The sequence below is a fragment of the Centropristis striata genome, chromosome 15 (assembly GCF_030273125.1).
Source record: "Centropristis striata isolate RG_2023a ecotype Rhode Island chromosome 15, C.striata_1.0, whole genome shotgun sequence".
NCBI classification, from domain to species: Eukaryota; Metazoa; Chordata; class Actinopteri; order Perciformes; family Serranidae; genus Centropristis; species Centropristis striata.
The window spans coordinates 25,151,540-25,168,890 of NC_081531.1; the positions used below are offsets into that span (position 1 = coordinate 25,151,540).

A 17,351-nucleotide genomic window follows, 5' to 3' on the forward strand; every position below is an offset into this window, starting at 1 on the left:
ATCCGGCCCGTTGGCTGTCCCTGTCCGGCCTGCGTGAGGTTACCCAGAAATTAGAGATCAATACAACCATGTTGCTTTTACTTTGAAGGTGATTTATGCATGTGCGTGCAATCGTGCATGCATAGGCACCTGCACAGAAATTTGTTCCACAAAACACTGAGTTACCTTGTTACCTTGCATAAAAAACCACATATGTTGTGTTTTAAATGAATGGAAAAGTGAGATAATGATTGGAGTTTTTGCTATTTTTTACTGCTATATTTAAATTACTCCACATTAACATAGTCTGATCATAACATGTATTCTTACCAGTAGCAGCTCAAAACCATAGAATTTACTAATTTTTATTTTATAAAGCGATGACATTAATATTGAGCAGAATTTTGTTGAGAGTTTTTCCTCTGCAACCTTCACAGTATCTCATGTGGCCCCTTGTGAAAATTAATTCTCACCGCTGACTTAGAGTGTCTTTTGCTTGTTGAAGACCTTTTGGGTCTTTGAGAGCCTGCAAATTTCAGTGCAGATAATCTTGTTTTTTACACTGAAACACACTAGAATCCCCCCAAAATAGAAATGTCTTTTCAATAACAACAATGACCTTAAATAAAACTTTTGTAGTCTGAGTGGCATTGACTGATCTCGTTGCAGGTAACAGTCGATGTGCAGAGAAAAAGAGGCATTGGCCGTTCGATTAAGCTTTTTTACAATACATGTGCATGCAGAGAAACAATCTGGTTGTAGACATTGTCTCTCAACCCCAACTTCGTTCTCTCATCTCAAGTTGCTAATTAGACGTAAACAATGACCGGGGCACAGAAGAGGAAGTCTTGACTCCAGATAGACCAGGGGACACTGGAGCCAAAACAATATTGGCCTTTTCCCTCAGGGGCTAAATTGTTGTTGGAGTGATAGTTGATTGATTGAAAGATTGAGTCCCAAAAAGTTTGACTCATGTTTCTGTTCCTCCTCTGTCAAGTTTTCTCTGAGTCATCATCATCGTCGTCATCATCATCATCATCATCATCATCATCATCATCATCAGAAGAATCTGAAGAGAAAGAATGTGGAAGATTCAGATTTCGAGGAATTCCATATGAAGATTATGTCGTACTACATGAAGGAGATGGCAGCAAAGAGAGGTCGGACATTAAGAGACACTCCGTCTCCTCTTTTATCTCCTTTTACTATTTTCCTTTAGTTTTCACCTCTCAATATTTATCCACACATTTTCTTTGTTTCGACTCAAGACATTTGAAATAGCTCTGTCCAAAACTCTGGGGTGTAGTTACTCTTTAATGGTAGTTCTTTCTCAGCAAATTATAGCAGCAAAACATCGGTTAACAAAGCTTAATAGGTAGACGAAAATAAGACTCAATGGCCCTCATTTGCCAAAACAAATGTAGAAAGTGTTTATATTGTCTTGAGACAGGGTTCACATGTGATTCATCAAACGTTCGTTTAATATCATGCCTTAATATAAGCCGTGTTTCCTTTAGAGGTAAGAGTGGCCACCGGGAAAGTCTCAGGCCACGCCCTCTCAAATGTCCGCTCACTCTGCGTGTCTCCATTACAAAAAGGCCCCCAGACATGACGTGACATATAGTTTTCGATCGTCGCGTAATCGCTTAGCGACAGTTTCGACTGTGATCCGTGATCACATACGCAACGGATTAAACACAGGAGACGCAACTGTGGCCGCCGTCACTAACTATGCACAATGTCAGCAGCTGCTACTGCTACAGAGCTAAATGTTAGCCTATTAGCAATTTGCAGACTGGACGCTAAGGGGTTAATATCCCCTCCGGCTCTGTGACTGTAGCTGGGAGAGACTGCTGTTGGAGGCCGATTCTACTCGTTCTTACTCTTCTTAATGAGCCGCCGACCTCCTTGGTTCGTTAAGAAGAGAGAGTAAGAATGAGTCTCCAAAAGTCTCCAATAAGACCGGAAAAAGTGGCTGGATTTGTCGCAGGTCGCTTTGTGGAAAATAATCGTTAAGGGGGTCTGAAAAGTTGCTAACTATAGCAACAAATTTGTTAAGTTGGCAAAACTGCTTGGCTGGCTTTTACAAATGGCGCGTGTTGTTGTGGAATCTACTACGTCACATCTCGCTTAGCGTTCTATCCAATCAGCAACCAGGCTTTTGTCAGGAGAGAAAAACGGCCCTGTGGCCACACTGAAAAAAGGAAAGAAAAAAAAAGTCCAGACAAAAGTATGCTCAGGACAGCTCATATTCAAATTAGAGGCGTTTAGGCGAGTGAGACCCACCTCATTCCGGGGGCTGTATTGAGCTGTAGTTGAAACACCCTTGTAGACTGGGTTCAGAGGCCTCGCCCCAAGAGTTTATGACACTGAAGGACTGTGCAAAGAAACCCCTATCGCATGTCTGTCCATCCTGGAATTGGGATGACTCCTCTGTTGCTCTCCCTGAGGTGTAGAGGGTGTGGTACACTGGACATTCTGAAGTAATAACCAATCTCTCCATCTCCCTCTTCAGTTTTAGAGAAGCATCACCTCCTAACAGAGACCAAATTAAGTCTGCAAGACGATGGAAATCACCTAAAGCACCAAGATATCTGTCACAAACTGAGTCTCCAGTACAAATCCAAATACCCGTGCCTCCTGTGCCTCACTCACAACCAATAACTCCTTCAACAAAGAGATGTGGTATACAAATAATACATTTAATTTGTCCAAAACCTAGTAAACATGATAACATGCCTAGAGGTCCTGGCACAGAGGAAAAGTGGAGCAGGCCTGAAGGTCATGGCAAAGACGATATGCCTAGCATGCCTGGAAGTCATGGCGAAGATGAAATGCCAGGCAGACCCGGAGGTCCTGGCACAGAGGAAAAGTGGAGCAGGCCTGGAGGTCATGGCAAACCTGAAAGCCCTAGAAAGCCTGTAAGTCATGGCAGAGATGAAATACCTAGCAGTCCTGGCGAAGATGAAATGCCTAGCGGGGCTGGGGGTCCTGGAAGACCTTTAAGGCCTGGCAAGCCTGAAGGTCCTGGGAAAGAAGAAATGCCTAGAAGGCCTGGAAGTTCTGGCAACGATGAAATACCTGGTGTGCCTGGCAAGCCTGGAGGTCCTGGAAAGGAAGAAATGCCTAGAAGGCCTGGAGGTTCTGGCAACGATGACATACCTAGTTTGCCTGGCAAGCCTGGAGGTCCTGCTGTAGAAGAATTGCCTAGCCAACCTGGAGGTCCTGGCAGATCTGAGATGCCCGGCAAGCCTGAAAGTCATGGCAAAGACGATATGCCTAGCATGCCTGGAAGTCATGGCGAAGATGAAATGCCAGGCAGACCCGGAGGTCCTGGCACAGAGGAAAAGTGGAGCAGGCCTGTAGGTCATGGCAAACCTGAAAGCCCTAGAAAGCCTGTAAGTCATGGCAGAGATGAAATACCTAGCAGTCCTGGCGAAGATGAAATGCCTAGCGGGGCTGGGGGTCCTGGAAGACCTTTAAGGCCTGGCAAGCCTGAAGGTCCTGGGAAAGAAGAAATGCCTAGAAGGCCTGGAAGTTCTGGCAACGATGAAATACCTGGTGTGCCTGGCAAGCCTGGAGGTCCTGGAAAGGAAGAAATGCCTAGAAGGCCTGGAGGTTCTGGCAACGATGACATACCTAGTTTGCCTGGCAAGCCTGGAGGTCCTGCTGTAGAAGAATTGCCTAGCCAACCTGGAGGTCCTGGCAGATCTGAGATGCCCGGCAAGCCTGAAAGTCATGGCAAAGACGATATGCCTAGTATGCCTGGAAGTCATGGCGAAGATGAAATGCCAGGCAGACCCGGAGGTCCTGGCACAGAGGAAAAGTGGAGCAGGCCTGGAGGTCATGGCAAACCTGAAAGCCCTAGAAAGCCTGTAAGTCATGGCAGAGATGAAATACCTAGCAGTCCTGGCGAAGATGAAATGCCAAGCGGGGCTGGGGGTCCTGGAAGACCTTTAAGGCCTGGCAAGCCTGAAGGTCCTGGGAAAGAAGAAATGCCTAGAAGGCCTGGAAGTTCTGGCAACGATGAAATACCTGGTGTGCCTGGCAAGCCTGGAGGTCCTGGAAAGGAAGAAATGCCTAGAAGGCCTGGAGGTTCTGGCAACGATGACATACCTAGTTTGCCTGGCAAGCCTGGAGGTCCTGCTGTAGAAGAATTGCCTAGCCAACCTGGAGGTCCTGGCAGATCTGAGATGCCCGGCAAGCCTGAAAGTCATGGCAAAGACGATATGCCTAGCATGCCTGGAAGTCATGGCGAAGATGAAATGCCAGGCAGACCCGGAGGTCCTGGCACAGAGGAAAAGTGGAGCAGGCCTGGAGGTCATGGCAAACCTGAAAGCCCTAGAAAGCCTGTAAGTCATGGCAGAGATGAAATACCTAGCAGTCCTGGCGAAGATGAAATGCCTAGCGGGGCTGGGGGTCCTGGAAAACCTTTAAGGCCTGGCAAGCCTGAAGGTCCTGGGAAAGAAGAAATGCCTAGAAGGCCTGGAAGTTATGGCAACGATGAAATACCTGGTGTGCCTGGCAAGCCTGGAGGTCCTGGAAAGGAAGAAATGCCTAGAAGGCCTGGAGGTTCTGGCAACGATGACATACCTAGTTTGCCTGGCAAGCCTGGAGGTCCTGCTGTAGAAGAATTGCCTAGCCAACCTGGAGGTCCTGGCAGATCTGAGATGCCCGGCAAGCCTGAAAGTCATGGCAAAGACGATATGCCTAGCATGCCTGAAAGTCATGGCGAAGATGAAATGCCAGGCAGACCCGGAGGTCCTGGCACAGAGGAAAAGTGGAGCAGGCCTGGAGGTCATGGCAAACCTGAAAGCCCTAGAAAGCCTGTAAGTCATGGCAGAGATGAAATACCTAGCAGTCCTGGCGAAGATGAAATGCCTAGCGGGGCTGGGGGTCCTGGAAAACCTTTAAGGCCTGGCAAGCCTGAAGGTCCTGGGAAAGAAGAAATGCCTAGAAGGCCTGGAAGTTCTGGCAACGATGAAATACCTGGTGTGCCTGGCAAGCCTGGAGGTCCTGGAAAGGAAGAAATGCCTAGAAGGCCTGGAGGTTCTGGCAACGATGACATACCTAGTTTGCCTGGCAAGCCTGGAGGTCCTGCTGTAGAAGAATTGCCTAGCCAACCTGGAGGTCCTGGCAGATCTGAGATGCCCGGCAAGCCTGAAAGTCATGGCAAAGACGATATGCCTAGCATGCCTGGAAGTCATGGCGAAGATGAAATGCCAGGCAGACCCGGAGGTCCTGGCACAGAGGAAAAGTGGAGCAGGCCTGTAGGTCATGGCAAACCTGAAAGCCCTAGAAAGCCTGGAAGTCATGGCAGAGATGAAATACCTAGCAGTCCTGGCGAAGATGAAATGCCTAGCGGGGCTGGGGGTCCTGGAAGACCTTTAAGGCCTGGCAAGCCTGAAGGTCCTGGGAAAGAAGAAATGCCTAGAAGGCCTGGAAGTTTTGGCAACGATGAAATACCTGGTGTGCCTGGCAAGCCTGGAGGTCCTGGAAAGGAAGAAATGCCTAGAAGGCCTGGAGGTTCTGGCAACGATGACATACCTAGTTTGCCTGGCAAGCCTGGAGGTGCTGCTGTAGAAGAATTGCCTAGCCAACCTGGAGGTCCTGGCAGATCTGAGATGCCCGGCAAGCCTGAAAGTCATGGCAAAGACGATATGCCTAGCATGCCTGGAAGTCATGGCGAAGATGAAATGCCAGGCAGACCCGGAGGTCCTGGCACAGAGGAAAAGTGGAGCAGGCCTCTAGGTCATGGCAAACCTGAAAGCCCTAGAAAGCCTGTAAGTCATGGCAGAGATGAAATACCTAGCAGTCCTGGCGAAGATGAAATGCCTAGCGGGGCTGGGGGTCCTGGAAGACCTTTAAGGCCTGGCAAGCCTGAAGGTCCTGGGAAAGAAGAAATGCCTAGAAGGCCTGGAAGTTCTGGCAACGATGAAATACCTGGTGTGCCTGGCAAGCCTGGAGGTCCTGGAAAGGAAGAAATGCCTAGAAGGCCTGGAGGTTCTGGCAGCGATGACATACCTAGTTTGCCTGGCAAGCCTGGAGGTCCTGCTGTAGAAGAATTGCCTAGCCAACCTGGAGGTCCTGGCAGATCTGAGATGCCCGGCAAGCCTGAAAGTCATGGCAAAGACGATATGCCTAGCATGCCTGGAAGTCATGGCGAAGATGAAATGCCAGGCAGACCCGGAGGTCCTGGCACAGAGGAAAAGTGGAGCAGGCCTGGAGGTCATAGCAAACCTGAAAGCCCTAGAAAGCCTGTAAGTCATGGCAGAGATGAAATACCTAGCAGTCCTGGCGAATATGAAATGCCTAGCGGGGCTGGGGGTCCTGGAAAACCTTTAAGGCCTGGCAAGCCTGAAGGTCCTGGGAAAGAAGAAATGCCTAGAAGGCCTGGAAGTTCTGGCAACGATGACATACCTAGTTTGCCTGGCAAGCCTGGAGGTCCTGCTGTAGAAGAATTGCCTAGCCAACCTGGAGGTCCTGGCAGATCTGAGATGCCCGGCAAGCCTGAAAGTCATGGCAAAGACGATATGCCTAGCATGCCTGGAAGTCATGGCGAAGATGAAATGCCAGGCAGACCCGGAGGTCCTGGCACAGAGGAAAAGTGGAGCAGGCCTGTAGGTCATGGCAAACCTGAAAGCCCTAGAAAGCCTGGAAGTCATGGCAGAGATGAAATACCTAGCAGTCCTGGTGAAGATGAAATGCCTAGCGGGGCTGGGGGTCCTGGAAGACCTTTAAGGCCTGGCAAGCCTGAAGGTCCTGGGAAAGAAGAAATGCCTAGAAGGCCTGGAAGTTCTGGCAACGATGAAATACCTGGTGTGCCTGGCAAGCCTGGAGGTCCTGGAAAGGAAGAAATGCCTAGAAGGCCTGGAGGTTCTGGCAACGATGACATACCTAGTTTGCCTGGCAAGCCTGGAGGTCCTGCTGTAGAAGAATTGCCTAGCCAACCTGGAGGTCCTGGCAGATCTGAGATGCCCGGCAAGCCTGAAAGTCATGGCAAAGACGATATGCCTAGCATGCCTGGAAGTCATGGCGAAGATGAAATGCCAGGCAGACCCGGAGGTCCTGGCACAGAGGAAAAGTGGAGCAGGCCTGTAGGTCATGGCAAACCTGAAAGCCCTAGAAAGCCTGTAAGTCATGGCAGAGATGAAATACCTAGCAGTCCTGGCGAAGATGAAATGCCTAGCGGGGCTGGGGGTCCTGGAAGACCTTTAAGGCCTGGCAAGCCTGAAGGTCCTGGGAAAGAAGAAATGCCTAGAAGGCCTGGAAGTTCTGGCAACGATGAAATACCTGGTGTGCCTGGCAAGCCTGGAGGTCCTGGAAAGGAAGAAATGCCTAGAAGGCCTGGAGGTTCTGGCAACGATGACATACCTAGTTTGCCTGGCAAGCCTGGAGGTCCTGCTGTAGAAGAATTGCCTAGCCAACCTGGAGGTCCTGGCAGATCTGAGATGCCCGGCAAGCCTGAAAGTCATGGCAAAGACGATATGCCTAGCATGCCTGGAAGTCATGGCGAAGATGAAATGCCAGGCAGACCCGGAGGTCCTGGCACAGAGGAAAAGTGGAGCAGGCCTGTAGGTCATGGCAAACCTGAAAGCCCTAGAAAGCCTGGAAGTCATGGCAGAGATGAAATGCCAAGCGGGGCTGGGGGTCCTGGCAGACCTTTAAGGCCTGGCAAGCCTGAAGGTCCTGGGAAAGAAGAAATGCCTAGAAGGCCTGGAGGTTCTGGCAACGATGAAATACCTGGTGTGCCTGGCAAGCCTGGAGGTCCTGCTGTAGAAGAATTGCCTAGCCAACCTGGAGGTCCTGGCAGATCTGAGATGCCCGGCAAGCCTGAAAGTCATGGCAAAGACGATATGCCTAGCATGCCTGGAAGTCATGGCGAAGATGAAATGCCAGGCAGACCCGGAGGTCCTGGCACAGAGGAAAAGTGGAGCAGGCCTCTAGGTCATGGCAAACCTGAAAGCCCTAGAAAGCCTGGAAGTCATGGCAGAGATGAAATACCTAGCAGTCCTGGCGAAGATGAAATGCCTAGCGGGGCTGGGGGTCCTGGAAGACCTTTAAGGCCTGGCAAGCCTGAAGGTCCTGGGAAAGAAGAAATGCCTAGAAGGCCTGGAAGTTCTGGCAACGATGAAATACCTGGTGTGCCTGGCAAGCCTGGAGGTCCTGGAAAGGAAGAAATGCCTAGAAGGCCTGGAGGTTCTGGCAGCTATGACATACCTAGTTTGCCTGGCAAGCCTGGAGGTCCTGCTGTAGAAGAATTGCCTAGCCAACCTGGAGGTCCTGGCAGATCTGAGATGCCCGGCAAGCCTGAAAGTCATGGCAAAGACGATATGCCTAGCATGCCTGGAAGTCATGGCGAAGATGAAATGCCAGGCAGACCCGGAGGTCCTGGCACAGAGGAAAAGTGGAGCAGGCCTGGAGGTCATGGCAAACCTGAAAGCCCTAGAAAGCCTGTAAGTCATGGCAGAGATGAAATACCTAGCAGTCCTGGCGAAGATGAAATGCCTAGCGGGGCTGGGGGTCCTGGAAGACCTTTAAGGCCTGGCAAGCCTGAAGGTCCTGGGAAAGAAGAAATGCCTAGAAGGCCTGGAAGTTCTGGCAACGATGACATACCTAGTTTGCCTGGCAAGCCTGGAGGTCCTGCTGTAGAAGAATTGCCTAGCCAACCTGGAGGTCCTGGCAGATCTGAGATGCCCGGCAAGCCTGAAAGTCATGGCAAAGACGATATGCATAGCATGCCTGGAAGTCATGGCGAAGATGAAATGCCAGGCAGACCCGGAGGTCCTGGCACAGAGGAAAAGTGGAGCAGGCCTGTAGGTCATGGCAAACCTGAAAGCCCTAGAAAGCCTGGAAGTCATGGCAGAGATGAAATACCTAGCAGTCCTGGCGAAGATGAAATGCCTAGCGGGGCTGGGGGTCCTGGAAGACCTTTAAGGCCTGGCAAGCCTGAAGGTCCTGGGAAAGAAGAAATGCCTAGAAGGCCTGGAAGTTCTGGCAACGATGAAATACCTGGTGTGCCTGGCAAGCCTGGAGGTCCTGGAAAGGAAGAAATGCCTAGAAGGCCTGGAGGTTCTGGCAGCGATGACATACCTAGTTTGCCTGGCAAGCCTGGAGGTCCTGCTGTAGAAGAATTGCCTAGCCAACCTGGAGGTCCTGGCAGATCTGAGATGCCCGGCAAGCCTGAAAGTCATGGCAAAGACGATATGCCTAGCATGCCTGGAAGTCATGGCGAAGATGAAATGCCAGGCAGACCCGGAGGTCCTGGCACAGAGGAAAAGTGGAGAAGGCCTGGAGGTCATGGCAAACCTGAAAGCCCTAGAAAGCCTGTAAGTCATGGCAGAGATGAAATACCTAGCAGTCCTGGCGAAGATGAAATGCCTAGCGGGGCTGGGGGTCCTGGAAGACCTTTAAGGCCTGGCAAGCCTGAAGGTCCTGGGAAAGAAGAAATGCCTAGAAGGCCTGGAAGTTCTGGCAACGATGACATACCTAGTTTGCCTGGCAAGCCTGGAGGTCCTGCTGTAGAAGAATTGCCTAGCCAACCTGGAGGTCCTGGCAGATCTGAGATGCCCGGCAAGCCTGAAAGTCATGGCAAAGACGATATGCCTAGCATGCCTGGAAGTCATGGCGAAGATGAAATGCCAGGCAGACCCGGAGGTCCTGGCACAGAGGAAAAGTGGAGCAGGCCTCTAGGTCATGGCAAACCTGAAAGCCCTAGAAAGCCTGGAAGTCATGGCAGAGATGAAATACCTAGCAGTCCTGGCGAAGATGAAATGCCTAGCGGGGCTGGGGGTCCTGGAAGACCTTTAAGGCCTGGCAAGCCTGAAGGTCCTGGGAAAGAAGAAATGCCTAGAAGGCCTGGAAGTTCTGGCAACGATGAAATACCTGGTGTGCCTGGCAAGCCTGGAGGTCCTGGAAAGGAAGAAATGCCTAGAAGGCCTGGAGGTTCTGGCAGCGATGACATACCTAGTTTGCCTGGCAAGCCTGGAGGTCCTGCTGTAGAAGAATTGCCTAGCCAACCTGGAGGTCCTGGCAGATCTGAGATGCCCGGCAAGCCTGAAAGTCATGGCAAAGACGATATGCCTAGCATGCCTGGAAGTCATGGCGAAGATGAAATGCCAGGCAGACCCGGAGGTCCTGGCACAGAGGAAAAGTGGAGCAGGCCTGGAGGTCATGGCAAACCTGAAAGCCCTAGAAAGCCTGTAAGTCATGGCAGAGATGAAATACCTAGCAGTCCTGGCGAAGATGAAATGCCTAGCGGGGCTGGGGGTCCTGGAAGACCTTTAAGGCCTGGCAAGCCTGAAGGTCCTGGGAAAGAAGAAATGCCTAGAAGGCCTGGAAGTTCTGGCAACGATGACATACCTAGTTTGCCTGGCAAGCCTGGAGGTCCTGCTGTAGAAGAATTGCCTAGCCAACCTGGAGGTCCTGGCAGATCTGAGATGCCCGGCAAGCCTGAAAGTCATGGCAAAGACGATATGCCTAGCATGCCTGGAAGTCATGGCGAAGATGAAATGCCAGGCAGACCCGGAGGTCCTGGCACAGAGGAAAAGTGGAGCAGGCCTGTAGGTCATGGCAAACCTGAAAGCCCTAGAAAGCCTGGAAGTCATGGCAGAGATGAAATACCTAGCAGTCCTGGCGAAGATGAAATGCCTAGCGGGGCTGGGGGTCCTGGAAGACCTTTAAGGCCTGGCAAGCCTGAAGGTCCTGGGAAAGAAGAAATGCCTAGAAGGCCTGGAAGTTCTGGCAACGATGAAATACCTGGTGTGCCTGGCAAGCCTGGAGGTCCTGGAAAGGAAGAAATGCCTAGAAGGCCTGGAGGTTCTGGCAGCGATGACATACCTAGTTTGCCTGGCAAGCCTGGAGGTCCTGCTGTAGAAGAATTGCCTAGCCAACCTGGAGGTCCTGGCAGATCTGAGATGCCTGGCAAGCCTGAAAGTCTTGGCAAAGAAGATATGTCTGGCATGCCTGGAAGTCATGGCAAAGATGAAATGCCTAGCGGGGCTGGGGGTTCTGGAAGACCTTTAAGGCCTGGCAAGCCTGAAGGTCCTGGGAAAGAAGAAATGCCTAGAAGGCCTGGAAGTTCTGGCAACGATGAAATACCTGGTGTGCCTGGCAAGGCTGGAGGTCCTGGAAAGGAAGAAATGCCTAGAAGGCCTGGAGGTTCTGGCAGCGATGACATACCTAGTTTGCCTGGCAAGCCTGGAGGTCCTGCTGTAGAAGAATTGCCTAGCCAACCTGGAGGTCCTGGCAGATCTGAGATGCCTGGCAAGCCTGAAAGTCTTGGCAAAGAAGATATGTCTGGCATGCCTGGAAGTCATGGCAAAGATGAAATGCCAAGCGGGGCTGGGGGTCCTGGCAGACCTTTTAGGCCTGGCAAGCCTGAAGGTCCTGGGAAAGAAGAAATGCCTAGAAGGCCTGGAGGTTCTGGCAACGATGAAATACCTGGTGTGCCTGGCAAGCCTGGAGGTCCTGCTGTAGAAGAATTGCCTAGCCAACCTGGAGGTCCTGGCAGATCTGAGATGCCCGGCAAGCCTGAAAGTCATGGCAAAGACGATATGCCTAGCATGCCTGGAAGTCATGGCGAAGATGAAATGCCAGGCAGACCCGGAGGTCCTGGCACAGAGGAAAAGTGGAGCAGGCCTGGAGGTCATGGCAAACCTGAAAGCCCTAGAAAGCCTGTAAGTCATGGCAGAGATGAAATACCTAGCAGTCCTGGCGAAGATGAAATGCCTAGCGGGGCTGGGAGTCATGGCGAAGATGAAATGCCAGGCAGACCCGGAGGTCCTGGCACAGAGGAAAAGTGGAGCAGGCCTGGAGGTCATGGTAAACCTGAAAAGCCTGGCAAGCCTGGAAGTCTTGAGGAAGATGATTGGCCCAGAAAGCCTGAAGGTACTGGGAAAGATGAAATGCCTGGAAGTCATGGGGAAGATGACTGGCTTAGAAAGCCTGCAGGTACTGGGAAAGATGAAATGCCTAGTTGGCCTGGAGGTCCTGGTAGACCTGAAATGCCTGGCAAAGGCAAATATTCCCAAAGATATAGATGGTTCCGCAAACAACAATGGCATCGCGGGCCTGGAGGTCCTGGCAGACCTGAAATCCCTGGCAAAGGCAAATATTTCCGAAGATATAGATGGTTCCGCAAACAACAATCGTATCGCGGGCCTGGAGGTCCTGGTAGACCTGAAATGCCTGGCAAAGGCAAATATTCCCGAAGATATAGATGGTTCGGCAAACATCACTGGTATCGCAGGCTTGGAGGTCCTGGCAGACCTGAAATGCCTGGCAAAGGCAAATATTCCCGAAGATATAGATGGTTCGGCAAACATCACTGGTATCGCAGGCTTGGAGGTCCTGGCAGACCTGAAATGCCTGGCAAAGGCAAATATTCCCCAAGATATAGATGGTTCCGCAAACAACAATGGCATCGCGGGCCTGGAGGTCCTGGCAGACCTGAAATCCCTGGCAAAGGCAAATATTTCCGAAGATATAGATGGTTCCGCAAACAACAATCGTATCGCGGGCCTGGAGGTCCTGGTAGACCTGAAATGCCTGGCAAAGGCAAATATTCCCGAAGATATAGATGGTTCGGCAAACATCACTGGTATCGCAGGCTTGGAGGTCCTGGCAGACCTGAAATGCCTGGCAAAGGCAAATATTCCCGAAGATATAGATGGTTCGGCAAACATCACTGGTATCGCAGGCTTGGAGGTCCTGGCAGACCTGAAATGCCTGGCAAAGGCAAATATTCTCGAAGATATAGATGGTTCCGCAAACAACAATGGCATCGCGGGCCTGGAGGTCCTGGCAGACCTGAAATCCCTGGCAAAGGCAAATATTTCCGAAGATATAGATGGTTCCGCAAACAACAATCGTATCGCGGGCCTGGAGGTCCTGGTAGACCTGAAATGCCTGGCAAAGGCAAATATTCCCGAAGATATAGATGGTTCGGCAAACATCACTGGTATCGCAGGCTTGGAGGTCCTGGCAGACCTGAAATGCCTGGCAAAGGCAAATATTCCCGAAGATATAGATGGTTCGGCAAACAACAATGGTATCGCGGGCCTGGAGATCCTGGCAGACCTGAAATGCCTGGCAAAGGCAAATATTCCCCAAGATATAGATGGTTCCGCAAACAACAATTGTATCACAGGCCTGGAGGTCCTGGCAGACCTGAAATGTCTGGCAAAGGCAAATATTCTCGAAGATATAGATGGTTCCGCAAAAATCAATGGTATCGCAGTCCTGGAGGTCCTGTCAGACCTGAAGTGCCTGTCAAAGGCAAATATTCCCAAAGACTTAGATGGTTTAGCAAACATCAATGGTATCTGGGGCCTGAAGAGGCTGGCTCAAACTACGGTATTGAAGAATGCCACAGTACTAAAAGTTTTTGCAAAACTTGTACAGTTAGGTGTCCCTGCAAAGCTAAATGCTGTTTCAAAGTTAAACGATGCTCCAAAGGAAAGTGTTGCTGCAAAGGAAAATGTTGCTGCAAAAGAAATCCTAATCACTCAGTGGTGATTTGTGGAGGAGGTGGGAAGCTAAAATGTCGCGGCAGACCTAAAATGCCAAAAGTTCTCGGCAAAGATACAAAGGCTGCCATGCCTAAAGGTCCCAGCAAACATAAAATGTCTAACATGGACAAAGGTCCTGACACACATAAAATTACTGGAAAGGCCAAAGACAAATCTTCATCACCTGGCCAACGCAAGGATTTCAGAAGATCAAGATGGCGTGGCAAAAAAGGCAAAAGGCCTCTTGAGCCTAAACGACCTGGCTCAAACTATGGCATGGGAGGATGCTGTTGTACAACTAAATGTTGTTGCAAAACAGTTAGGTGTCCTTGCAAAGCTAAATGCTGTTGCAAAGGTAAAAAATGTCGCAAAGGAAAGTGTTGCTGCAAAGGAACTCCAAATCACTCAGTTGGGATTTGTGAAGGAGGGAATGGGAGGTTAAAATGTCCTGGCAGACCTGGAATTCCCAAAATACCTGGTGGACCTGAAATGCCCGAAGTTTCTGGCGGACCTGACATGCGTACAATGACCAGAAAGACCAAAGGCAGATCTTCACCACCTGGCCAAGGCTAAATTTTCAGAAGATTTAAATGGCCTGGCAGATATTAATGGTTGGTTGTTATGTAATTTCAACATAATGTCTTGATGTGCATTGTTATTACAAATGTTTCAGGTCTCATTTCTTGTATATTGCATATCTATATATCTATTTGTTCTCTGTTATGATTTATTTGTTTATTATCAATTGATTAATTGCATTTACATATGTTTTAATTTAGTGGATTGGGGTGGAGCATGACTTGCACCAATGTCCTAAACTGATCTGATCTGAGGTTTTGTCTTTTTTACAGAACCCAGACGTGTCCCTCCAATGCAAGAAACCACTCAGTGGGGTGTTGCATTTTCCCACAATGCAACATTGCTAAAACAAGGCTCAAGTCTTGGTCACATTCTTTTTAACTGGTTATGGGTTTTAAATTAAGGTAGTGGTAGGCATGTTTACTGTTTAATTAGTGCATAGCTACAGTATATGGAACTGGGACATGGTGTCAATAATCTATTTTCTTTCTTTCTTTCTTTCTTTCTTTCTTTCTTTCTTCAGAAGGAAGTCTCTCTCTCTCTCTCTCTCTCTCTCTATATATATATATAGTGAATTATGTGCTGTGATTTAGCGTTGTTTCTGTTTCTGTATTGCTTTTCTTTGACTCGTGATGATTAAAACCTTGAACACATTTGATGGGTTACCATGTTAATTTCAAGCTCTGTTGGTGTCTTTTATCTTAATAATAATCAAAATATATCAATTTTCATGCCTGAAAAATAAAGAATTAAGGAACCCTCTCATTGGACCTGTGTTATCTCTTCATTTAAATACTTTCTGGAAAACCAACATTTAGAGTCATGCAATTGGCTCTGATGAAATGATGACGTCAACATAACATGCTCACGGTAACAACACTAACAACATGCTGATGTTCACCATATTATCTTAGTGGATCCATGAAAGGGCCGGTGTGTCTTCATGGGGCCTGGTGTACAAGATCCTGAATGATAGCTTCATCCTGCCTGGGAAAAAGTTGATGGTCTTCTTCATTTTTTCCTGTGCACAGCAAAACACAATGAATATTATATAGTAGCTAAAAATGTGGTCATATTGTCATGTCAGGGGTCAATGCTAGACAACAAAACCCACTGTAAGCCTACTATCATGACATTCATTTTGACATATGAACAACTGAAAAGTGTCCATTTTATGACATAGAACAATAATCCCCACTAACGTTTTATCACTCTTAGAGGGAAAACGTACACTGTACTCTGTACTGTCAGAAGGCGAAAACTGGATCTCCTTACTATTCTCTGCAGGGGGGAACAGCTCCCCTAGAATCACACTTGTGGCCATAAATATATTACAGCCACAGTGATAAGAACTATAGAGTCTGGGAAAAGTTAAGAGCAAACCTATACCAAAGCAAACTTGATAACCACTACACTACAGAATCTGCTATGTACAGGTGCCCACAGGAAATTCTCCTTTCAAGCTCATGTCTCGACTATACATAATGATTAATTGGGGGCATAAAAACAGGAGAACTACTGATCCAATAGACAAAGAAATACGCCATATTTTACTTGGCGGATCTGATCCTTACATAAAATATAAAGGACATGAGAATTGAAAATTGTGTTTCCGCCCGGTTTCGAACCGGGGACCTTTCGCGTGTGAGGCGAACGTGATAACCACTACACTACGGAAACCTTTAGATCACCTTGGTACATATACATTTATATATCATACACAAACACAAATTATTTCATGATTTCAAAAAATAATAGTAGGCTAGTGACTGATCAATCTACAGATTGTTTGCCTCATTGGATGATTAATCTTATTTCATAGTAATTTAAGGTATCATAATCTTATACTGTGTGGTCTTGGGCCCATCATTTGTTACGCTCTAGATAAATGTAAATGTAGTGCAGTAAAAACTAAAATTGTACACAGACCAGAGTACATGAAACAGAAAACCAATATAACAAATTGTATAGTTACTAAGATTTTCTCTGAACCACTTAGTCCAATTAATATTTGTATTTTTCATCACCATCAGTGGCCGTTCAATTATTCAATTGAAATAAGAACAGCTAAATTGCAGTGGCTACAATGGAGGAAGTGTAATTTTGTGGGTTTGTTTGTGTTTCTTTTCACACTGTTTTTGTTCCTCTTTTGCCTGTTTGCAAATCACAAGTTTAACAGAAAGCCCACACAAGTGACACAACCAACAGTTGATACCAAAATAAAAATGTGTTTTGGATGTAGTCACCGAACAATGAAAACGGTGTTTCCCCTTCTGGACTATTTAGAAACAGCTTGGAGGGGATTTCTAAACTTGCAGGATTTCTGCAAATGTGACCGTTTACTGCTTTTGAGGTCAGAAAGAAAGACACAAGGGTTGGACGTTTTACTACTGCTGGTGCCACCTATATTGGCAATCCATCTGAAGGTTTCTCTGTGTTTCCCAGTGTTTGAGTTTCTAATGTTTATACTTACTTAGAGGAAATACAAATATCAATACAGTTCAATACAATCCAAATTAAACTGCAATGCATACCAGTAACTTTACTTATTATTGTTTAGCCTTGAACTGTTAAAATAATTTGATTATTCTGTCTATTTTGTCTGTCTCTGTTGTCTGTCTCTGTGGGTAACGCAGGTCACTATCAAAGGTCACTATGTATGTATAATTAATTAAACCTTGGAGAGGTTTGAGTTTATTTACTTTGATTACATATATTTAATTTGCTTAAACTTATTAAGATTCTATAATCACAAAGAATATATTGCGTTTCATATTTTTTAGACTTTAGAATACATTTAGACATTGAAAAAATAAGTGGCTCCAAATTATATCTGTAAGTCATAACAAGGCAGAATGTTTGTCCTAACAAGTTTTGATAGCAGGTCAGAACACTGTGAAGGGCAGAAATGATTATTGCTCGGTAGGGATGGGTACCGAATTCGGTACTTTTATAGGTACCGACCGAATTCCGTCGGTACTACCGAGTACCGATTCATGTAAAATCAAACAGTAACATGTTTTGGTACCTTAACGGCGTTAACTTTAAACTGATCATTGATTTCAACCTGTTTTCATTTAACGTCTTTGATTAACAAGCGTGCTGACGATCGCACTATTTTTCTTTTTTTATTTACCTCGTCTGGTCCTGTCTGCTCACCGCGGCCACTAGCCACTAGCTGTTGCCCTCTTCCAACCCGGCGCAGAGACGAACAGCCGGCTCTCGGCCTGCTCGCCGCCAGCTGCTATCTCTCCAATGTCTCTGTCTCCGTTTGCTCTCTCC

General features: G+C 48.1%; 1 non-coding gene across 1 annotated transcript; it reads right to left on the reverse strand.

Moving 5' to 3' along the window:
• Positions 1 to 15,676: 15,676 nt before the first annotated feature.
• Positions 15,677 to 15,749, reverse strand: trnav-cac (transfer RNA valine (anticodon CAC)). Its single transcript has one exon. It is a non-coding gene; the product is annotated as a tRNA-Val (tRNA).
• Positions 15,750 to 17,351: the final 1,602 nt, after the last annotated feature.